This window comes from Emydura macquarii, unplaced genomic scaffold (assembly GCF_026122565.2).
Source record: "Emydura macquarii macquarii isolate MOO-44397 ecotype Brisbane River unplaced genomic scaffold, CSIRO-AGI_Emac_v2 contig_561, whole genome shotgun sequence".
Taxonomy (NCBI): Eukaryota; Metazoa; Chordata; order Testudines; family Chelidae; genus Emydura; species Emydura macquarii.
Window position 1 is genome coordinate 7,947,154 of NW_027130698.1, and position 26,102 is coordinate 7,973,255.

The 26,102-nt window shown below is 38.6% G+C and overlaps 1 long non-coding RNA gene across 1 annotated transcript in view; it reads left to right on the plus strand.

Moving 5' to 3' along the window:
* LOC137147640 (uncharacterized) overlaps nt 1-26,102 on the plus strand; it is a 271,440-nt gene that overhangs the window by 133,595 nt on the left and 111,743 nt on the right. The gene's annotated exons all lie outside the window — the stretch shown is intronic.

Here is a 26,102-nt window from a genome sequence, read left to right on the forward strand (position 1 = left end):
AGCTCATGGCGTGGAACAGGGGTGCTGAACGCTCAGAGGTCAGACCCAAGGAGACTTGCCCTAATGAGACTATGCCCTGAAGGGTGACACACTACAAGAGGATCCTGTCTGAACTTCATACAGAGCGATTCCAGAGCTCTGTTCCCCCGTGACAAAGAGCAAACACCCCCATCCATCCTGACCCTAGAAAAGAAATAGTCAGTGTAGTTATGTTCATTAAACAGGATCTCAAACAGCCTTGGTTGGAAACTCTGAGGAAGACTTCGGGTGTGATAAGACTTCTTTAGACCGGAGGTTAGTGTAAGTTCAGCTGAGTCTCCAGAAAGCATGTTATGACTTTGTTTTATATCCTTTCTTGTTATCTCTTGAATCTTTTGTAATAAACTTATTCTTGTTTTCACTATGAATGTAGGTTAAGTGCTGAGTTATTAAGAAAGTTGCTGATCCTGAGTTGAATCTCACAAGGTAGCATGCACACTGTTCTCTTGAGGACAGCAGACCTGGTATCTACTGAGTGTTCAGTGAATAAGGGGCTGGATGCTACAGGTGAATTCTTCAAAGGAGCTCGCAGAGTGGGCATACCGATTTTTAACCTCCAAGACAAAATAGGGCTGGCATAACCCACAGGAGAGTGCTTGTGTGGCTAACAGGCTGGGGGTGTCAGAAAGCTGATGCCCAGTTAGGCACAAGCATATCTCCATCTCGCTGGAGTCGGGGGTGGGGGCAGTGAGGGATAGCAAACACAGTCCTGGGTACCCTGAGAACCATCACAGTTAGTGTTTCAATAATAATCTGAATCCTTCCCTTGCTATCAGATGTGGTTTAGGGCATGAACAAGGCTCTGCCATACCTGTCAATCATGCTTTTTTTCAGAATGACTAACCTTTTGTGATTTTATAATTTATACGATGATATATTGCAGACCTAGCATGGAAGACCAGAGGACTGCTTTTCACTTGTTTCCTAACTTTGACCTGTCCAGCTTGGGTGTCCCCCAGTTAAAACCCACACTAGCAGAACTTTTGGGATCATTGGATCACACAAGCCTTCCTACCACATCAAGGTGCAGTCCTTAGGGAAGGAGTGCAGATAATAAAACATTATCCAAATCCTTGGATGTCCTTCATTGGAATGACTCTTTCTTCAAAGGGCAATTAGAGGCTTGCATTACTTTCATCTCCTAAGAATCTAATTTAGACCTGAGTCAAAATAAAAACAATTTCCTGAAAGTTCAGTTTAAAAAAAACATATGTCTCCTTTTGGTATTTATGTGTTATTTTCATCTTTCCGCTGAGCTTCTCCAAAATAGTGCCATATGGAGGATTGTCACAAAATCAACAGGGATAGGAAAAAGTATTTTTAAACCTCTCTTACACCAACATAAAATATAGTGAAATACAGTAAACTGATGCACTTAATTACTATCTGAACAATAGTAAATACAAGCCAAATTTTCTGAGGGGTTGAGCTCTGATTTAGGCACCATTTTAAATCAGTGTTCTCAGTGGGAACTGCTGAGTCCTGAGCACGTCTGAAAATCTGGCCCTAACTTTGGGTTCCAAGCATTTAAAAATATCCTTTGTAATTAAAAATGACATTGTTCCAATTTTCAAAAAGATGGACAATCAGAATCAAATAGGGTGTAATTCAACTTTAGGAAATGTAATAATCATGCATAAACTGAAGACAATAAAGAGTGCTTATCTGGACACACCATTCTTTGAAGAATGATAGGTATACAATTTATAGACCTGTAGATTTAAGTCTATATGACAGATAGCAGGTTCCTGCAGTGAAACAATGATTCCCTTGGACAATGTTATAACCTCCTTACACAATCCCTGTTTGTAATGTGTATATTGCAGTTAAAACTGGGAGATGAAGGTATGGGTGTTCAAATTTCAAAGAAATGTCTATCCATTTTTAAATAGAGACGCTTTCATTGTTTTTATTTTTAATTGTTAACTTTAGACATTTAACTTTTTTTTTTAAAAAAAGCAAGATCATTTTTTACCAAAGTTATGCAACTTTTTTGTCCATTTTTTCATTAACTATAATTTAAAACTCATAATATGCTCACTTCAAGCAGCTTTAACTGACACATAGATTTCTTCCTGAAGTTTCACAGGGTCATAGAGGATTCTTGCTACAGAGAGTAGCTGTTCATTTGCTTCCTCTCTTCTTGCCCAGGCATAGTTTTCCATAACATTGCAATCCTGCCTACACACACTTTGCACAGATGGAATTTCAACAGCTCCCAGGAATGAAAAAAGCCATTGGGCTTCAGTGCTCACTATATATGTAATTAGGACTGGGGGGAGTATATCAGCTCTAAAAGATTGTCTTCGCAGCTGTCTTGCCTTTCTCAGCTCTATTCTCTGCTGGGTGATTTCTTTGTCATTCTTTGGCTAAGTTCCTGTTATTGTAGCTTGCTTTGTTGCCAGTTCTTGTGCTTCTAGGATGCTAAGCCTTTTTTCATAAAATCCTATGTTGTCTCCTAGATTTAGTTGCCTGGTTCTTCTCTCCCTTACCTCCTCCATAACTTGGCCTTTCGCTTTATTTCAAGCCTAGGTTTTCTGATCTAAGATCTCTTACTTATCTCAATTGTTGACTGACTGCACTATGTTCCAACACTACAAATAGTATAGCCATTCGACTTGATCAAGTTCCCCTGAAATCACCACAACACATGCCACTTTCTAGCTTCTCAGCATCAGCTCTATTTGCTAGCTCTTCCTCTCCTACTGAGCTCTTACTATTCAGCCCACCAGTTTCAATCTGTTTAGCTCCCCAGAGTGCAAAAGAATGATCTATTCAAACACCCACTTTCCTTGGAACCTTATGGACCTTAACATATTCATTCTGTTTGGAAGCTTGAGTATGTTCACAATGTACTAGAACAAATCTCTTCCCTCCCCACCCCCCCATCCGTTGCTAGTTTAGTTCCAGTCAGAGACAGGTAAACAAAGGAAATAAAACTGATACATTTTGAAGATGATAGTTACGGAATAGACCACCACATTGAGCCAGTAAATGATGAGCATAATATTTCTAAATCAATCAGAAATGGGCCATACACAAATAAACCATTCATCTTAAATTATTTCAAAATATTTTACGATGGACTCTGAACTCTCCTCTCAGATAAACAAATGCTATGACTATTGACTTCAATGGATTGAATTCACCTCTGAATCACTTCACTCACTTCCGTGATGAAAGGTGAATCTGTAACAACAAATCTATTCTACAATTTTAAGAAAGGGAAATAATGAATAACTTCTTCAGTTAAAACTATAGAAGGGATTTAGGTCGGCACGATTTGATTTTTCTATGTTGAAATTTAGCCAGGATACTTGTTCTAATCCTAGAGCCTTGTAAAAACTGAAAGCTTTTTGACTCCCTGAGAATTCAGTAGTGTGTGTTTGGTTTCCAGTACAAAAATTGACGAGGCCTGATGGGAAAACGTTATGAGATCTCAGTCTAACGGGTGTTCATAGTAGGCTATGTAACACATTCAAAACTTTATCAGGTTCAAAGGAGGCTAAAGAGAACATCGCTACAGAGAGGCTGCTAAAAGGCATCTTCCGTATAGATGGCAGGTAGAGTGTTGTATGAGATTGGGATTTGCCTGGTATGTGACAGAAGAATATAGTACAGTGATCTGTCAAACCTGAGAGTTCAATATTTTTATGTCTGTCAGACTGGACACCGGCTGACCCTTAATCTCTCTAGGAGTCCTTAAATATCTTAATATTCTGAAGCTGTGCACAGTCACCTTCATAATCTGTATTTATATGAAACTGACACTTCTGAAATGTTGTCCTGTTGCTACATATCTGCTCGTTTTCTATTTTTTTAGTATTTATATCAGCTAGATGAAAACAATTACTACCTGAAAAAAATATAGGTAGCACTTGTCATGGTTGTATAAACTATTTAATACGCAAACATGACTTCAGGCATAATCCTCTCTCCCTATCTGGGCTAAAATTATGCTGCATATATACTAGACTAGAAAGGTGGTGAGATTAATACAGTGTTCATAACTTGCACAGAACTAGACTGGATCAAGCACTACAAAACATTGTGTAACAATTATTCTTTGTCAGAGAAAGGTAGCATATATAGTAGCATTTCTATGTTTGCACAGAGCCTAACACAACATGGTCCTGGTCCATGACCGGGACCTCTAGGTGCTATAGCAATACAAATAATAACAAGAATATTAGGACTCACCACTCTGGTTTAAGCAGGAATACTTGCTGAAAAAATGGAGGCAGAATCTAGATCTTATGGATAGTGGGATCATTGTATCCGCCAAGTTGAATCAAAATATTATCTGGATTTTTTTAAAGTGGTTTTAAAGACTTGCCCACACTTCTTTTTTATAGCTGTTGCATTGTAAGAAATAGTCTTGGTGGTGGCATGAGTAATTCTTGTGTATCAGGTACTGTGTTGAAGTGTTTGTGAGTGATTAGTTCATGTTAACTAGCAGCTATTTTAGATTCTTTAAAAACCAAAAATGAGACACGTCAAGTACAAAACACTGAACCAAAAGGTGTGATTGAAATGTACAGATTAACTGAGAATGTATCTATGGAGTGACCAAGTTATATTTGATGGTATTTTAATATTTTTTATTTTACTTTAAATAATCAACAGAGAAGGGTCTAGAAGACTGAAAATTAGGTAACAATTCACCTTTGGAATTGTACCCAATATTTGAGAGGTGAGGCTTTTGTTTTAAGAATAATCCATTTTAATCTGATCAGAAAGTTACATTAAAACCTCTCACTTTTCTGGCAGTATGATAGTTTAATTGAGTCTTTTATTACAAAATTAGAAAATTTTATACAATAAATATGATGACATCTATTCATGTCATTTAAAACAAAATCATCTCAATGTGATTTTTGATTAGGTTGCATATCTGCATAGTTGTGATTAGCATAGTCTATTGCAGCTATTTTCTTTGTTGTGAGCTTTTAAAGAATTGAAACATACCACCTTTTTTTTTTTGTTTACCAGCTGTTTCGTTTGCAATACAGATTTGTTTGGGGGATTAAAAAAAACACCGTGATTTCCTTGGAAACAGAATGTATCAACATAGCAAATAGATTGTGAATAAATGTATCTGCAGTAGGTTTCTTCATATACAGTAGCTTAAAATACATGATGGGGCTAAATCATTTAGGCTGTCTCTCCAAACATTCTTGTAATTCCATGTGATACCAAAAAAGCCAGTTTCTACTCTTATTTCCCATGCTCATTGCTCAAGAAGGCCCTTCTGCTTGGTTGCTAAGTCAACATAAATCAAACATAATCATACAAGTTTGTCCTTTATGTTTCATTGCACATGTTTCACCCTATTACCCAATGTCCTTTTGCTGGTGCTGGAAGCTTTTTATCTTGGCAAGTGAGGCAGCTTTTGGTCTTACACCTGATATTAAAGTCCAAACTAATCAAAAAGATGAACAGATTTAAGGTCATTCTAGATTTTAAATGCTAATTGTTCTGCCAACAGTATTCATTTACAAGGCTTTTAAAGGCCACACATACATTCCATTTAATGCATTTGGCAGACATTTTTTCCTGAAACCAATTAACAAATATAACTACTTATTAGAAAAAGAAAATCATATGCAGTGTATGGATATCGTACTGGGCTTTCTTTTTCAGCAGCAACCAGAGTCATGGTGAAGCCATTTTGCTGACCTTTTGTGAAGCTGGTATAATTCCACTTAGGTTTGGTATTTTTTGCTTGGATGATTGTATTTATTTGGAACAGGGAACTACATGTCCTGTACAGTATGTAGGATTCCTCTGTCTCTCAATGACACTATGCATCCTCTGTATAATTATTGAAGTTTCTTGGCATGACTCATTTGTTTCTTGTTTTTATTTCTCTTATTTGTAATAGATTTTATAAAAGCTGATTCCTATATTTAAAAAAAACCCAAACCTCTAGTAGTCACACTAGTTTTATTCATTTTAAGATTCTTTTCTTTCCACATTCCAGAAATGCTGCTCCAGTATATTGGACATGCGTACAGTTCTAACCAATGAAATATTTTTAGACTTTTAGAAATTGAATATGTCCATGAGATTTTTCTTACACTCATTCTCTCTAAGTTCACAGTTAAGTCCTCAGACATTTGACATGATACCTAATTCAATAACATTTAAAAAGGAACTCTTTGGCATTGTGGAAACTGGTAAACCACTGTCAAGAGAGCATTCTTATTGTCCAGTGATGTTAGAAAATATTTCCCCAGTTAAATGCTGCCATCTATTCATGGTCTTCAGCACTAATTTTCTTCAACATATTGTAGTTCTTTACTAAAGCTTGTACATAGTTTTCTTGAAGGAAACAGCACTATACTATGGATAAAAATTATTTGAAACGTTTTAAAAAAAGAAAAGCAGAATGCCATGGTTGCTATTAAAATATTCATAAATGTCTATGGAATCAACTAACTGTAACACCATTTTTCCTGAGCTAATTGTAAGGAATACTACAATGCAGTAGCATTATCTGTTTTCAAAGGCAAAATATCGAGTCCTGTATTTGAAATTTGTCGTCAAATCTGATCATAAAACAGATTGACTTTAATCCCTTGAATCACAATAGGATGCCTGATCTGCTTCTGCTCTTACTCAGGGCTTGAGGCAAAGTCAGAGTTTAGCCTTTATTTCTCTATGCTTCTGTTCTTCATCACAAAATGGAAATAATAGTATTTCCTCTTCTTTTCCATGTAGACTGTAAACTCTTCATGGTAGAGATTATTTTACTAAGTATGTTCATTACCTAGCAAAATTATGTCTTGATGTCAGTAGCAGGCCTCTGGTATTGAATCTACTGGCTCATTACTTGGCACTCTGTTAACCCCAGTGCAATATTCATCCAATAAAGGGCTCCATAACCCCTCCATTGGAGGAAAGGGAAGTCCTGCCAGAGGTCAAAAGAGACCTGTCTCAGGAGTAGACTTGTGAGTAGGAGCAGCCTGGGGACTGACTTTGGAGAGAAGGCCTAGCAGCTGGGAGCTGGTACTGAAAGCCTGATAGCCAGGCTTGGATGGAGACGCCTGCTGGCAAGGGCATTAGCGGTGGCACTAGCAGGCAGATACTTGATTTGGCCTACCAACAAGGGGCCATGTGGAAGAGTCCAAATAAGATAATTAAAGGACTGAGCTGTGGTGGGGGACTCTGAAGAGTTCCCCTGATGCTTAGCCAAAAGAGCTCCACCTTCCTACCCTTGTACTAGGTGGCCCTTTTCGGCCAAGTTAGGACTCTTGATTCGTCTTATGTTTGTAACTTAAAGCCATTGTTTCCCAGGTGATTGTAATATTTATTTCTGGCAGCCCTATTAAAGAATCCGGTGCTATCCATTGGACACTGCAGACTGTTGTGTGATTTCAGCTTATGACTTTCCTGAGCTAGCTTTAACATAGCTCATTTGGACCCCAGCACCAGTGATGCCGCAGCAGCGGAGGCAAGATTTTTGTGGCCCAGAAACAACAGGGGTGAAATCCTGGCCTCCCTGAAGTCAATGGGAGTTTTGTATTGACTTCAGTATGGCCAGGATTTCACCCTATTGAGACACAATGAGTGTTAATGATGTTCTAATACTTAGCAAGCTAATAGCACGGCATACTGTTGCTTTCCATGGAGAAGGAATGGAAGTGATTCCCCGAGGTTCCTGAGTGCATCTTCAGGAGAATGAGAATATAATGAGAATCTGGATCAATGTCACAGAAGATTGAGAACAGAAGCCAGAGTTCAATATGCAAGTGATAATTGGTTGACATCTAGAAGGTCAGCTGAGGAATTTTTTGTGAGTGTACTGGATTACTAGACATATAATATGTCAGTTTAGATTCAAAGGTTAAGTAGATTTTAAAAATCATCTGATAATTTTGTTGTTCACTGTTAAAATGATTCAGCTCTTTAGTTTGCTCTCTCTGAACATTACCAGGCTAATATAATGATCTTGTGTGACTGCTTTATAATAAAATGCAGATTTTTACTGAAACCCATAATTTCTAACTACTTCCACTAATTAGCAATTCCTAGTGTTTAGTAATAAATTAAGCTTCATCTAAAAAATTTAGCAAATTACAATTGCCAATTCTGTCAATTTAATAGGACATTTCTAACCAACGTACAGTTAAAACAAAACCCACAGAACTATTTTATAAAGTTCTTTAGAACTGTACTGGGAATTAGATTTCAAGTACTCTGTACGGTATATACTTTGCTTTAAGCTTCTCTCTTAGACCTTTGTTCTCTATGCCTTATCACAAACCCCACACATTGGATATTCATTACTACTCCTTCCTGTGGGTGTGGTGTCAGCAGACCAATGGACCTGATCCTTCACACTGTCAATCATTGTTATGTAGGTGCAACTCTATTGACATTTATGGTGCTATTCTGGAGCCATGCTGGTGTAACAAAGGCAGAGAATCAGACCCTCTGCATATTAAATCTTGTCTACACTGAGTATTTGCTCTGATTGCCACCATTGGTGATGGTAAGACATTGATATAATTGATACTGGCATAGTACAGATCCCTAGTATTCACAGCCAAAGCTGATAAAAACCACAATTCGCATCAGTGCAGCTTAATCCTCCTTGAAACTGGGTTAAGATGTCCTAGTGACAAACTGTAGTTTAGTGTTGCTTGGCCTGTCTGTTGTAAGGGTTTGCCCTGGTGCTGCTTACATGGTGTAGCTGGCCACTAATTATGGAAATCCTCAGTGCATGTAAGGTGATATTCTCCTCTGCCCTTACACCTATATCAAGTGAAAGTAAAATAGTGCCAAGTCAGAATGATAGAATTTTATATCCTTTTTGCACTCACTCTGCACAGGTGCAAATGACTCCAAAAGGTGGAAGGGAGTGGAGAATTAGGCCTCCTCTGAATGCAAAAGGAATTACATTTTATACTAACTTCAACTTATGACTTAGAAGTTAATGAAACCATTCAAGTTCAGTACTTTAATCTCACAAATTGGTTTATCACAGCCTTGTGGCCACTTCTTGTTTTATAATAAGCATAGCACAAAATATCTGTGAAGGCTTACAAAATTAAACTAAGGAAAGTGTGTGCAATTTTGAGCTCATTAGGAGCAATTCATATTTTCATCTGTCTCATTAGAGATGTTTTCATGAACTGAGGAAGCACTTTGGAATCTGCGATTTTTAATTTTCCTGCCAACTGGTGTGAGCTTTCTGGGATTGTTATTTTCCTTTCATTTATTCAAAATGTTAAAGAGAAGGAAGGAGACAAATCATATACAAGAGATAATAAGAAAAAGGAAGGCATTAAGGAACAAGTGAGCTGCCGGAAAGTGATAAGGATTGCTACTTTATAGTGGGATTATTTAATATATATCCCTTTTCAGTACTCTGACATTGTACAGAGACAGATATACTGGAAATTGACTCGGAAGATGCAACTTAGTTTAACACACACAAATGAAGTATAGGATCCTGGAGATTAATTGGCATTCCTGACAAAAATAATACATAACAGCTTTAAGGTCAAGAATTGAAAAAGTGATATTGGATTTCATTAAACCCCATAGAAGTTCAGTCAAACGTAGCACTCTCAACGTACAAAACAGAGCTGTTTGACCTTTCATAATGACTGCACCACACCTGAAGTGGGGGGAGACATTGTCTGGGCTTGCCAGAGGAAGGTAGCATTGCTTTATGGGTGGAGTGGGGGGAAGAAGGTCAGAAACTACTGAAAAAGGTGTGTTTGGGGGGTGGGGGGGAGAATCAGTTTGGTGACAGACTCATCCCCTGAGAATTTAGCAGCAGAAAGCTTTAAAACAGTGTACACCTGGACATTAGAAGCCTTTATCCATTCAGTAGGCAAGGCAGTACCCACCCTTTCATCCCGCGAGGTGTGAATATCAAATTGTTAGGACCTGCTGTGGGCATTGCACTAGTCGCTCTTTTTTAGGGGGACAGGGAAGGCATTTTTTCCTCACCGCTATATTGGTTTAGGTGGAGTGGGGTTTTTTCGCACAGTGTGTGTCAGGGAGGACTTGTTATGGTGAGGAGGAAAAGGGGCTAGGCTATATGCCACAACTTATTTTTTAAGTGTGGGGTGGATGTCCAGTGTAGGTAGTCCATAGGGAAAGCATCTAGTGACCAGATAAATGGCCTGGTAAAGGACTTAAAATGGAGGTGCTGGTTAACAGACTGGAACGGGAGTGGGTTGTTCCTATAATTTCGTATGGCAAGAAGCCAAACCCCCTTTCTTCTAGCCCATTTTAACCCTCCTACGAGGGTGGAGGACAAGCCACGGGTTGGTTGGAGGAACTGGATGGAAAACGAAGGGGGTGGGCTGGTTGAAGCCCAGAAAGTTATTTGAATGAACATGGAGTTTCCTGCACTGTAAACTTTTATCTGCCTAGTAGTCCCAGACATCTAATAATAAAGTTGCGGCCTCATTAAATCCATATCGAATGTCTCCTGTCCTTCTCTGAGTATAGCTATATAGTTTCTTTCAGACAATGGCTATAGTAAACCATATACAGGATTCGTGTTTTAAGAATAGAAGGCACATAAATATTTACTCTTGCATGACTGTACTTCATAACTTGGTTATACTCCTGATCAGTATTATCTAAATGTTCCTGGAAATTAACGTTTTTTAAATAGAGCTGTGTGACCAAGTATTTTCAATGTTTCAAGACCATATTAAGAGTTGTTGGTTGGTTGGTTGAGGTTTTTTAAGGCTAGTGTGGTGTTTTTGATAGCCCTGGGAAACAAAATTCAGATAATTCATTTATCAACAGTACAATACTGCCTATACTGTAGACTGTGCTTCCCCAGGCTGAACATCAATCTTAACTAAACCTGACCTAGGAAGGACCACTAGAGAGCTAGAAAGGTAATTTTAGTCTCCATGTCATCTTAGTCCTTGTTCTTAGTACTGAGTTTGATAACAAGGGCGCTGATTGTGCCAGTTACATTTATGATGTGAACACCAGTCATCCGCAGTCTGAATGAAGGCCGCCCATATTCTAGAATCCCTCCAAAGCAATATATAGTGATTTTATGAAGCTGCATTAGTTGGGATGGGATTTTCAAAATCACTTAAGTGATTTAGGGACGCAAGTCCCATTGACTTTCTTTATGCATGATGTTTTTACAGGGGAAATGCCACCCGGGAGAGGTCTAAAATAAAATACCTGGATCAGAGGCACAGAATAAAATTTAGCTCCAAATCTGCACAGGGAACCATATGGGTCCTTTACACCCATGACCTGTTCTAGTTAAGTCACTAGGACTTCATAAAGATGTAAGGGAGCATCTATGCAGATCCCTTTCCATGCCCAGGATATCATGGTGGTTGCTTGCTACCTAAAATCTCTTCCTTGAATAGAAAACTAAATTTCTTCATTTAATAAATGGATGACGTATGTGTGTGTTTGTTTTTAAATTGTTTAGTGATGCTGCTCTCTATAATCATCAAGAAAGGGAAAAAGCAGCTATATGTTAGCTAGCCTAGTTTTTTAAAATGTTTCCATTTTCCATTCTAGAATGCTATTTCAGTTTGCAATTAAGCCTGAAGCATGCACAGCCAGCTATGAACATTCAGAGCCAGTCTGAATGGTTTGAAATGGTCTTAACAGAGGCCTAGGTCATTGAATTCCCATAGAGATTTCAATCTGCTCGTAACAAGTATTTAAGACATATCAGCAAAAGAGCATCTTTATGATTTAAATTATTTATTTATTTATTATTTTGATAAGCCTCTTTATTCAATGGCTGTGAAGCTTAAAGAGAGAGGGACTATAGTTGGGGAAAAGAATGTGTTACAATTTTTTATCTATAAAATATACCAACAAGAATCTTGTTCCACTAAGAGGAATGCAACTTAGTTTGAAAGGTAACCAATACTCTGAAGAAGAGCAAACTCTTATGTAGTTAAGCACCTTTGTACACATGAATACTCCCACTGAACTCGGAACCAGTGGCTCATATTAAGCAGGTGTATAAGCACTTATGCGCTTGGGGCTGAGAAACAGACAGTAATGTCTATAGCTAAGGTTGTCCAACATTTTTCATTAAAGCCCTTGTTTTCGGTTACATTTCACTTCACCAAACTTAAACTGTTTGGCCTGAAATTTTCTATGCCTCTGGCTGAAACTTTTCAGGGACATTTCAACTACAATGGTCCACCCATTTTCAACATCAAATTGGGGAAAATACAACAGTTTAGCTGAGACGCTCAAGTGCCCCTATGCTTTTATAGTGGGGACTTGAAATTTGGCAGAGGCTCATCTTGTGGGAAGGGATGTACCTTTTGCCATCCCCACAGCAATCCCCCAAATTCAGACAAGTTATAACTTCTGAAAAAAATCTGTTTGCATTTGCTCAGTAGACACTTGTTGTTTGTCAGTTAAATTCTTTAAAAATTCTATCTTCGCTGAGCAGTGTTCCATTCCCACACAGCTCTGATGTGCTAACTGAATTCTGCATGTGCCATTCCTACCGAGTGACTGAGCATGCTCCAACTCAGGCTTGCAAAGGTGGAGCAGGGTTTTGCTTGAAATTACTCCTCCCAGAGGCTGCTGAGGAGCCAGATACCAGAACTGAGAACAGGGATCTTTTAAACAGCCAGCCCCATTCACTACATAACTCTGATTCGTTCTCAGAGAACTATCCATCCTGTGCACTCAATGAGGCAGGGTCCTGTGGAAACAATAGTATGCGATATAAAGAAATACTGCATCATAATGTGTATGGGCCAAACTAGGTGTGCATCAATAGGAAATAGCCTTAATTCTGACAACTTTCGAGTGCTTGACTTTGTAATCTTAACATTCTTTTAACAAAGTTTTTTAGGATATATGTAAAGATTGCATTGCTTTCATTGGGCTCTTCTACTACTACTACTACTACTACTACTACTTCTAATATAATAATAAAAAACTGAAGTGAATTTAGCACTCGTGTAGGCACCAGTAATATGCCACTGGAAAACAACTCTATTTCTCTAAGGAATAGGTACCTAAAGCTTTCAGGGTGTCTCAGATTCTCCTGGGGAGGAAATCACCTCAAGAGATCAGTTAGTAGTTCAACTGCCATTCCTATTCAATCTTCATTTTTTTCTGCTGAGATTGCCAGCAAGGATATCATTTAGAGCAAGTCATGATGGTGAGTTTTATGATGCTGAGGTCCTTCTGTTATAAACTGAACTGAGAAGGCCAACAAACAGCCATCATGTTGGTCATTGATTGCTGCATGCCCCTACACTACATTATATAGAAATGCAATATTTTCTTTCTCTTCAGATCTATGACTTGCCATCTCCACGTACTAAGCACATGCTGGAAAACTGAAATATCACGCTGTAATTTCTTGGTAAATGTCAATTGTTTCGTAATAACAAACCATCAATCTATCTCTTCACAAGTGTCCTCACACAGTAGAAGAGTTGGTGAATGTTCTGTTCTTATTTACCCATGCATTCACATATTGACTTAATGTGGGGATTGGTCATTTTCTGTAGGATAACCAATGGACAGTATGGTATATTATTTTAAAATGTGTTATTCAAAATATACCATTTGGTAGATAGAGAAAGGCATAAAATAAAAGTTAAATACCTCTTTGTAATATATTCCAGTTCCTAACCTGTTTACTTTATGAGGGCTTGCCACTGAGTAGATTAAAATGCCTGCTATTCTGTGGTTTTGCAAAAATATCTCAGCAAATAGTCATAAATCTGTCAAATATTGCAACTCCGTTTGATATTCTGTACTAGGAGAATGAACTCAATAGCCATATAATCTTACTTTCCAATATAACTGAATTCTAGAAAACATTTCAGGAAGTATGCAGGCCTAGAGATCAAATAAAAACTAAGTATCCTAGATATGAAGGAGTTTATGATGGCACAACTTTTGAGATTGGTATTTCTCTTTTTATTAATTCTTGTAGAACTCCTCAATATTTTTCTTTTTACTTTGGTTTAGCATCTCAGCTTTCACTCTCTGTACAGTAATATTACATTTTACAGTTTTTCCCACTCCAAATAGGTTCTTTGGAGTTATTCTTTAATTTGAAGTATCACTATGATTCAGTTCATAGACATTTCACTTTATAAACCCCAATTTCCTACTTTTTATCACTGTGCTTTATCAAACCAGTGTTTGCTCTTTCTCAAAATTTTAAAGTATATTTAAGTGTTAGAAATCTTCATTATTTTTAAAATTTGAAATTACTATATGGAAATGCTCTTGCCCTGATTCAGCAGGACACATAAACATATACTTAAACTCCGCTGACTTAAGCACATGCTTAAACTTTAACACGTTTCTTTCCTTTGCTGAACTTAAGAGAACACCACAGAAATTACAGCCTTAAAGCTCACTTGGTCTAAACACTGAAGTCCATGGATTTCCATAAAAGTAAGTGGAAGGTAGATTCTGGCTCAATGACTTTATCTTTCAAGTATATGTTGCTTCATTTTTTTATGTATAGAAGAATGTATTGAAATACTACCAAAAACAAAGAAATTGTTAGCCACATTTTCAAAGGATCTCAAAACACATGCGTAATGCATCCATTTGTGCACACCGATATCGTATATTTGCATGTGTAATGGCTAATTAGTGCAGAAATATCCATTTTGTGCGTAAAATTCACCCAGTACAGAAAGCTAACAGGCCTATATGCCAGTTATGTTTTAGAGGGACTCTGGTGAAGTCCTTCTTCAAAATTAGGCAAATTTCAGCAGTGGTTAGTGTGATGTTTTGGGTATCACCCAGACCTATAAGGCATTCTGTCACTGCCTGCCCTGTAATCTTGAGGGCCTTTATTATGTGCTGCTATGGCTCAAATCCCTGATAATAGCCTGACCACAACCACTAAGTCTCACCCCTGGCTTCTGCCAGCCTAATTACTTCTTGCAGGTTGACTCCAATGGTGCTTCCAATCCCAAATCTCCTCCTGTCTATCCTTCATGAGTTCTTAAGTACCAGACGCGCTGATTTTTCCCCTCTGTTTTGGCACCCCTGATGAAACCAGCACCACCATTGTCTTCCGGTATTCATTCATGGTGGCGTGTACGCCTCCACACAGTTTGCACAACAGAGACCTGCTTGGGGTAAAATTAAACAAATACTTATTGAATAGAAAAACCACAGATCTAAAGATGAAATAGTGAACGAATGAGCAAACATAGATAAGTTACCAGTAAATAAACAGGGACACAATATTGGGCTTTCCACTTCTATATTAGATAAAATCCCTTTTCTAAAGCAAATTATCTATTGCCTTTGAACAGTTTCCCCTGCATAATTATAGGACAATCCATCATTTAATAGACTACTTCCCAACTGAAGTCTATCCCACACTTTCTGAGTGAAAACTTCAGTTTCAAATCTCCTTGTTTCGAAAACTTCCCCCCAACCCTCCCTTTTTCCTTCTCTCCTGTCATGGTGACTCATGGTTATTCGGAGTAGGAGAAATTCCCTCTTGAGTTAATAACTGGGAACTCTTGTATTTCCATTTTTAATGGTCCACCATTGCCTTTTCCTAGGTTGTACAATGGATTGTTACTTGAATCTGGTTGTGTGTAAATACCTGGCGTGGCAGGTACCCCTTCCTGTCTGAGTGCTTCATCACCCTATTGTGAGGTGATGCTAAAGCTGCACCAGTTACAATCTACAGTTTTCTATAGAAACACACACATTCACAACCATGGTCTGTATACATATCTCATAATAACTATCGAGTTCAGAACGTTACAAGATTTTATCAAAAGAACTTACGAGGCATATTTTTAAAGAATAATGACCTACTATTCAGTCAGTTGGTTTAGCTGCTCTTTTTGGGAGTTAAACCTTCTGTTCTTCCCTTGAGATGCCTGGGCCCTGACTGTCACAGTTAAATTTAGGGCTTTTGTTCTCATCTAGAGGTGATCTTGAATTAAAGTGCCAGGAACAATAATCTTCTATTTACAAAGCAATGTGACATATAATAATGTTGATTAGGAGACCCCTCTCATTTCATGGCCCCAGTCACATGACATGGTCAAATTGAAAGGAAGTTATATCACCTCCAATGCCTACTGTTACCACTACCCCATAGTTTATTGCAGGTTTAATAAATGCTGCATACATGCTCCCTCTTTAGCAATATTTTTTTCTCATCACCCTCCAAGAGTCTATGTTGCTGCAAACCTCCTATCCTCTGGCCAAAGAAGACTAGTAGGAGATTACTCCAGAGTCTCCCTCTTCCTATGTGCAGAGAAGTCCCCCTCTGAGGTACTCTTACCCAGCCTTTGAACTCTAAGACTTCGTGAAATAGGTGCCACTACATTTTCTGACTAGACCAAATGTTGTATCAAATCTTGCAGTTTAACTAAACTAAAGACATTTGGTTGTACTTTATATAATGATTTGATCACAACAGTGAATCATTTTTGGAACCTGATCTTAACATAAATGTAAGTTTGGGTTTTTATTTGGGTTTTGTTTGGAGTCTAGTGATATTATATTTCTAAAACCAAGCAATAGTGGAAAGCTTCTTTTATTTCTAACCAATCTTAAAATAATCTCTCAAATCTCCAGAGAGAAATGTATACTAAAAGCATTCCTTACAAAAATGCAAATGCAGTATTGACTTCTCCAAGGCACTATGCACTTGGCACAAAAGGAGAAACCATTGATGACACTAAAAAGATTGTTGCAAACAGTGCGTGAAACCCTCTTCATCCAAGGCAATAACCAGCTGGTCATTCTTACTAGAGCCAACATTACAATCTGCCCTGAGTTCAGAGGCATTCCCCAGCAACCGCATCAGGATGGGGATTGCGACTCTGAGCTCCATTTCCATCCCTAATTTCCTGCTTTGTTCCAGGTGGAAAGTGAAGGCCCAATGGTCTTCATCAGAAGCAGATTACTGCCCCCTCTAAGCTGGCTCAGTTAAGCGGGCTGGTGCATTATAGAAGGTAGAGACAAAGCATTCTGCCCATTCTCCTCCCATATGAGCAGAAGAGGGAGTATTATTAGTTAATTTTTATAATGCAGCAGCACTTAGAAGCCAACTAAGTGGGAGATCTGTTTGTGCTAGATGCTGTTCAAACAGAGAGAATAATAGTGCTGTCCCCAGAGAGCTTACAGTCTTAAAATAAGACCTGACAGGTGGATCAAATGGTGGGGGAGGGCAGGAGATGGGGTAACTAAAGTAAGGGCGTGAGTTATTCTGAGCCAAAAAGGGGCAGGCATCACAACTCATGGCATGCCTAACTGCTCTGAAATTGATGTTTTATGTGTGCATGTCAGCAGAAGTCATGCACTGCATGAGCCTTGTGGTGCCAGCTCTTCCCACTGTGCTGTGACCAGGGAGCCAGGTTGTACATGCTTGTGAGAGCAAGTCATAAATCTGCTCCATATTGTTTCTGAGCCCCCATTCGGGCAGTGTTTAACATGCTCCTACAGTGGAATGTCAGGGGGCAGACGGTAAGGAAAGGCACCATTAGTTAAGCACCACCTGACTTCCTGTGGGAGTGTGTGGCCCTGGAGGTGCATGAGGTGCCACTTGGATTCCCTGCACAAATCAGGAGAGATTGAGCCCACAGACGCTAACATGCTTTTAACATGAGATGTGTAAATATTAATTTTGCCGTAATTTGTCCAAAATTGGAAGATACACGTATAGATAAGAAAGGCAGAGCACCTATTGACTCTCCTACAGAAAGTGCCAATTTATTAAAACATTCCCTTTTTTAAGCCTTTTAACATCTTCTCTTGACAAAAAATAAGACTGCTCACATATAATCAGGTAGTAGGAAAATCTACATAACTATTTATTTTATTTGTTTCCATCACACAACTGTGGTTCTGTGCTTCCCTGTAATGAAGTGTTGTGGAAATTAATTCAGAGTAAGAATGTTGTAAAAAAGTCAATGTCCTTATTGGATAAACTTTCTCTAAGGGATTATTACAGCATTGAACACAATTATCCCCCCTCCAAAATTACAGCAATATAGATTTTGTTTTCGTGATTTGAATTCTAAAGGCTAAACATTCGGCCCAATCCCCAACTAGGAACATATTGTCAGGGCAGACTATACTCTGATAAGCTATATCCGTTGTCTCCAACCAAAGCATCTTTCCATAGAATGTCAGGGTATGGTTGATGGGGTCAGCCCAGCATGCTGCAGGTTATTATTATTTTTTTTTTTAACTTTTCTATTGAAGCAACGTGGAATTAGTGTGTTCTGTACTAGTTTTCAGAGCAGCAGGAAATCAGGATACCCATGTTCTGTGCCTGGTGCTGCCATTGACTTATTCTGTGACCTTTGCCACATCCATTAACCTTACCTTTCCCAGATGTAATGAAGATAATAACCTCTATCTCAGTAGCGAAGCTAATAATATCTACCTTTGCAAAACACTTAGGGTATGTCTACACTGCAAGGTAGAACTGGCACAAGCGTAACTACTCTTCTGTCTATACACAAATCATGCTAGCCCAGGACCTCGCAGAGGTGAAAAGTCCGAACTTGAGTCAAGCCGGGACCCAGAATACAAGCCCTACTACTTTGCAGTGTAGACACAGCCCCACTGGACTTGTGCTCTGGGAGTTCACCAAAAATATCCCAAAGGCTGACTTTCTTTGTTATCTGGCTGTCAGCTTCGGTGGATAGTCAAGTTTTCCCCTACTACACCACTAACTAACCACAATTTGGGAGTATGCTAGGAAGTCTGGGATATGGGTGGTTAGACTCAGGCCCGCATAACACAGGAGCCCCAGATTACAATGAAGGGTTCAACAATTCCTAACCTAGGGTTACAAATTAGTGTAGGCACTCATGCCCTTGGTTAATAAACCAAGGTCTGCTAGCTAGAGTTCTACAAACCCAGGGTTTACACTGAAGTGTAGACACAGCCTTGGAATGAAAAACACTAAGTGTAAAGCTAGTGATAACTAGTATTTGCCTGGTGGATGGTAGTATACATATTTACTTGACTGCAGAAGTGTCATGCCCCTCATCCAGTCAACCACACCCATTTTGGTCATGATGTGCATCTGATCAGGTTAAATGGGTTTCTTTGCTAGGGCAGTCTGCCAGATTACCACTCAAATGCTCCATGCATCATGACTTGAATGAGTATTTGTGGCTGCTTGTGCTTTTTTTATTCCCCCAAACATGCATTTTCCTGGACAAGATTTGATTTTGGAATATAACCATAAAGTATTAAGTCTAATAATAACTATATGTGAACTGGAAACTTTCCATTTCTGTTAAGAAATGAGAGACACGTTAGAGACTGTGTGAGTAAGAAGACAGGGAATTACTATATAACATTTCTAGGCAAAACTCCAGTGTTATCAGTGGGAGATTTGACTGAGAGAAATTCAGGTTTTAATATTGAAATTTAAACACTAAAGCTGGGATTTTCAAAGGGGCCCAAGGGAATAAGGAGCCTAATTCTGTTAACTTTAAATGGGATTTAAATAACCTTTCTAAAAGATACTCTATGACCACAAGTTACTGGACTTGATACGGGAATTACTGCGTGAAAATCTATGGTCTGTGCTGTGAGGTGTAACTAGATCATTGATAGTCCCCTCAGGTTTTAAATCTATGGAGAAAATCATCCTAATTGCCTGTGTGTCTGCCTGTCTGTCTCTTTATTATTATTATGTATTAATGTATGTATTTATTTATTTATTAAATGTTCAGGCCCTTCTTTGAAGAAAACTGCCTTTCCTAAGTAAGAATTTGGTATAGACACTACTTTTGAGCCCTTTATAAAATTACTTTTTAAAAAGTACCCTAAAACCTTTACTATTTTGTTGTCATTGCATCTGGAAGCAATTGAATTAATATTCCTAAAACACCAATATTTGTGTTGCTTCTTCCAGTGGACCTCATTTTTTACTAGAAGAGCTAGCATAGTAAAGGTGCAAATTGGGGAATAAAAATACTCAAATTCAGAACAGGAATTAACACAATGGCCCAGTTGCTCAAATCTGAGATGCCTTTGAATGTGTCTCTTTAAAGGCATCTCAGATTTGAACAACTGGGCCATTGTGTTCTGTCCTGTTCTGAATTTGAGAGACTGTCCTGTAACACCATACAGGGTTGCAAGTTTTGGTCCTGATATTAGTCTGCTCTCTGAAATTTTTTGGTTGGCAATGTGATCGCAGTAGTGCCGGTACTTGGGGGAAGAAAAGGGGTATGGGGATGAAACATGGAATCTCACAAGATCCCCCCTCAAATAGGCATGAAAGAAAATTCAAAATCTACAATAATATCCAAGGTTGGGAATGTTACCTAAGGTAAAAAGAAGTAATCTATAGGAATTTCAGAGGCAAACATGACAGGTGAGACTGAAATTTCTGCATCTGGAATGAATCAAGACAACCCCAGATTGTCTGTTTTAGGCTTAAGAAACTATGAAGGTATTCATATCTGAATAATATAAAGGACAGTTGTGTGTACTATCAATATGATTAATGTAAAGGATCTATAAAGACTGACTAGAATATCTTGGCAATTTCAACATATGTTAAAAATGTTATAGTTTTTAATTGTATCAAATGGGAAACTTTGGAAGCTGTTGGATCCAAGCTCTATAAATATTATCAGTGGAATCAACATATGTTGAGACAAACAGGGTCTGGACAGTCAAAGTATATGGGACAAGTGAAAATACTACAAATTTATACAGGAGAGAGGAGAACAAGTCTCTTAGGAGTGTCAGTTGCACTCTTCTGGTTACATAGTCCGTGACTGACACCAATGCAAAATTCCCAATAAAATAATAGGAATTTATAGTTGCTCTGTGGTGTCAGAAGCAGACAAAAAATGCAGCAGCAGCATGTGCTGTCTCAGCAGACACATGAAAGACACTGTACACTTGCAGGTAAGCAACGCTGGAAATATGATGGCAGATTGATTGTTTAAAGAAAGTTTCAAACATTTGAAGTTGTTAAAGAAACTGCCAAACTATAATCATCTCAGCCACCTTTTGAAATAAAAAGCTGGAGAGAAATGCAATGCAAGTTAACTCGCTCTAAGTGAAACTTTTTTTTTCCCCTTAAGAGTAAGAATTATTTCAGTCTTCGTAAAACCAGAATTAAAGGTAAACTTGATTTCAGAAAAAATTAAACATATTAAGCCCAGAGAGGGGAGCAGGGAAATATGCTTAGCCTTTAATTTTTGGAAACCTAGATTCAAATAATGCTGGATCTCTTACGTTTGGGTTGGATTGTCCTTGGTAGATGTTCACATCACAAAACTACTACATAATATTGCATGAGATAAGTAATAAGTGTCCTAGACCAACTGTTCATAGGAGATTTTGTCTCCATTTTCAAATGTGCGTAGTGATTTGGGGCCCAACACGAAGCACCAAAAATCACTAGTCACTCATTTTTGCAATTTCTGCCTTTTATTTATTTTGCTTTAACTTGTATACAGAATGCCAATCTTAGGCACAATTCACTCGATAAAAACCAAACACACACACATACACAAACCCTGTAGAAAAGAGCAGCAGGTCCCACACAACAACCGAAAATACCAAGAAATCCCCATCTTTCAGCTCCCCCCCAAACATCCCTACCTTCAGCACACCTCAGCCCTCTCCTAATGCCCATGAACAAGTCTGAGTTTTGCAGCTATATTGGCCCATGAGAGGAAGCACGGGCCAAGGTCAAGAGGCCCTCAGTGAGAATCTCCTGCCATTAGCCCCTTTTCTTCAAACCAAGGAGGCTGTCGCCTCCTGTTTTCTCCTGTTTTTGCAACAGCAGTGCTATGATTTGGGGAGAGAAGAGGTCTTTCAAGAAAGCAATTTAGGCCTTTATAGGCCAAACCCAAGTTTTCTAGGTTGACTTTAGAAGAAGTAAACAAACAGCCGACGCATGTCATGTGCTTCCAATGAGATAGTCACTTAAGAAGCAAGTGGCTGCATTCTGGACTAGCTTTAGCCTCTGAATAGATTAAGGAGCGGCCCCATACAAAGCAAACTGCATTCATCCACTCTAAAGGTAACAAAGTAAAATGGTAATAAGATCCACAATGAAAGAGAGAGTTGCATTCTCCTGACCATACATGTGGAAAAAGTTGGTTGGTGTCAGGGAAGATGCGTTATTGGGGATAAGGGCACTGGAACATTTGTAGAAGTTGCGGGGGAGGGGCGGGCAGGCAACGCCCCCTCCATTTCTGAGGCTGGCTGTTCCCTCCCCCTCCCTTCACCTTCTCCAGTCTGGCACTGGTGATTGGGCACTGTTTTTTTAAGGGTTGATCTTCCCAGACAGAGACTGTGAAGCTCTTGTTACTGTTACACTCAGCCACTGGGAACTGGACACAGAATAAAGCAGATCTCTTGCAAATACCTTAAGCACTGAGATGATCACTGAACAGGACAGTTGCCAGTTAATCATCTAAAGAGCAACTGGGATCCTAACACTGGAGTGACAAAGTGGTTGATATTAATTTTGCCCTATCATCTGGGTCCTTCCCACAACCTATCCGTATCACCTCAGTGTTTTGCAGACTGGGCCTAAATTTAAGCCTTTAAAATTCATATAAAATGGGATTGAATCAGTGGGTAGAAAAAAAACAGATGCTGGATAATTCTTAGTCCTTATATTCAAGAAAAAAAGGAAAATGAAAACATGCCAAATCCTACTTGCCTTATGTGAGGTGCATGCCTGTGGGTGGTGGGTAAGTACTCCTGGGCAGCTTAGCTTTTCATTTCCTTGTTTTTGTGGTTTTGGCTCTGCTATACCAGGTACACAGCAACCTTAGCTGCTTCACAACCAATCTGTGGGTGTATTACATAAAGAACTCCCTTTCCACAAAGTGGATAGAGACCAGAGGGAAGCAGATAGGGCCTATAATTGAAATTCTGTTCCTGTAGAAGTCAAATGCAAAACTCCAGTGTTTAATTTGTGTTGGGGCTTGCCGGGGCTCTAGGTTTGGCAGTTCATAGTCCTGGCACCTCTACCCTGCTCTCTAGTCACTCAGCTTGAGCCTCAGCACCTCTTTCATTGCAGATTAGGTACTGCAAAACTCCCATTGGGGAAGATTTTACACTGTCCCTCTCCAGAAAGCTGTGACAGATTTCTGTTTATGCAAATGTTTTCTTTGTGATGATTTTGAAGCTGCTACCTCTGATGAGAGTCTGAAAGGCTGTGGAGGCATTATCACTAATTTAGGCAAACTGAGATAAAGCCCCTGGCAGGGGAATCTTTTGCTTTTGCTTACAAAACCTATGGATGTTCCTTTTATTTATTTATTGCTCCCCTCACACACATCCCAATCTGCCGCATAGTGCAATATCCATGGTTTTTAAACTGAAATATAGGCACAAATGTTGCTTAGCTATTTCAAATTTTTCTTCATTTCAAAATCTCCCCTACTAAGCAAATACTAGTGTTCACTGCATAAATCCATGCACTGGTGTTCATACTGGGCCCAATACATCCAGCATTGAGATCAATAGCTCCCACTGACATCAATGAAAACAGGATCTGGTGTAGTTATTTCTGGCATTTCTTTTTATATTGCTATGAGATTAGATACAGGAATGCAGATTAATGGCCAAAACTTGTATGGGCTTAACTTTACGTAGTGTGAGCAGTCCCACTGAATTCATTCAGTACATGGAGTTAAAAATATGTGTAAACTTTGCAAGAAAGGCACCAAAATTTGCTATATAACTATTGTTTCTGTAGAACAGTATGTCATGTATAGTGCTTTTCTTTTGTTGTATAGCATATGAACAAAGATAATATTAGCATGCAGTTTATATCTCTCTTGTATCTGATCCTACAACCTTATGCGGCAAATTCTGATCACAAGTAAATGAGCCTAATTCCAGTCTGTCTGTCTCTAGTGTTTCCATAGCATGCATCCTTCTAATACCTAAGGAGTAACTTAATTCCCTCTGATAATAGTTACTCAATTGATTTAAATAAAATTACAATGGTCTAAATCCAGAGTAAATTGAGAGCATAATTGACCCAATCTACTCACATGAGGCAGAGCGGCAGTACCAGGCTTATTTATTTATTTTTAAATCACATCAGAAGTCTTACTGGTTCAGAAACTGTAGACATCCTCCCAGTTTATCTAGTAGATACTGAAATGTACAGTCTGGGGGCAGGAACCAATATGAAAAATTTGAGCCATTAAGATCTCTGCTAATGATTTCTCAGCCAGACGATAACTTGTTCAGACCTTATACTCACCACTGTTTGTGGCTTTGCTCTTAGATAACATTTTTTCTAGTTAAACATATCTATCTAGGCCTGCTTTTCCACTGCCTTTTAATGTACTGATTTGGTAGCATTTTACATCTTCTTTTCCACAATGAAAATGACATCACAAGGAAGAATCAGGGCCTTATTCTTCTCACACAATAAGTCTAATACTAGCAGCAAAAAATGTGTAGAAACTCAAAAGATGCTCTTTCTCTCCTACAGAAAAGTCTCTCCCTCATTTCAGTGTATGTCACCATTGTTATTTTGTTTTTCTATATGCCATCACTGTTCATTTTGTGTATTTCTCATTGTTGTGATTCTTCCCAAGCAGCATGTAAGTTATTTAAAATCCAGTACCACATGGTTACATCTAAGTTAGAGCCCATTGGCAATGTGACTCAAATACAATAGTTTCTGAGTGGGTGATAAAATCTGTGTCACACAGAACTTTATACTTGGCAGAGCTCCAGTAGCAGAGCCATATGTGTTAGAAATTGGCTAATCAACATACCTCTGCTCTTCCACGTCACAATTTCTCAAATACCCAGGTATATCAAAAAAGCCATAATGTGGTGTCAGCCTAAACAGACAATACTCCAGAAATTGTTCCATATGCCAATTGATTATTGTTCCAGAAGTTATAGAATCAAAGAAATGTAGGGCTGGGACATGACCTCGAGAGGTCAACAAATCCAGGGCTGAGGCAGGATTAAGTATAATTAGATCATCCTGACAAATGTTTGTCTAACATGTTCTTAAAAATTTCTGAGGAAGAGTATTCCACAACCTCCATAGGTAACCTGTTCCAGTGATTAACTATCCCTATTAGGAAGAAAATTCTAATTCTATCTAAGCTAAATCTCCCTGTCTACAAACTAAGCTGATTACTTCTTGTCCTACCCTCTCAATTGTTCACTGTTCTCTTTGTAACTACCTCATATATTCGAAGACTTATCATGTTTCCCCTCATCTTTCTTTTCTCTCACCTAGACATGCCCATTTCCTTCAATCTTTCCTTATAGATCAGGTTTTCTAAACCTCTTATCATTTGTTTTGTTCCGATTTTTTGTGATACAGCTGGATGTTACAATTGTCCCAATTAAGCAGTGGTGATCAGTAAAATATCCATTTTCCTGTCTCTTAACACAAGGGTTTTCAGCTACCTTTCATTTTCCTAAACCTGTTTATAAGACAATATTGTCAAAAGTGAGTGGAGATTTAGGGAACCTCCATTTTTTTATGCTAACTTGGAATGCCCCAAAATAGAGGCATTTAAAGGACTAGTTACTTTTAAAACTTTTGAAAATCAGACCTCTTTAAGGTATTTCAAGTTGGGCACTTAAAAATCTGTATTTACTTTTGAAATTGTTTGCCATAGCTTTTTTATGACCAGAATATCAGAAGAATTTACTACCCCTAAGACTACCATCAGAACATCTAGAGATGGAGAATTTGCAAACTGGAAATGGAGTCAGAAATCTGAGTCCTGGGTTCAATAGAGATGTTTATGTATAAGTAGAAAGGGTCGAACTTCTCTCCCTTCCTGCCTCGCCCCCTATTTTCATAGTTACCCCAGGGCTGAATTTGTTTGGCATCTGGTACATTATGTACAGTAGTCCTATAGAAAAACCCTAAAATTAGCTGTGTGTGTGAGATTGGGATGGAAGTAGTTTCTGATGTCACCCCTGTGGAGAGCTTAGACTTGGCCTTTGGCACCACTCAAGCCCTATGGAGGGGGCAACTGGAAATGGCTGAAAGAGAAATAGCCACTTGGTAGAGGGCTCTCTGCATCCTTTATGCACTATGAGAGATGGTCCTAAAGAGACAAGCGTGAAGGGAA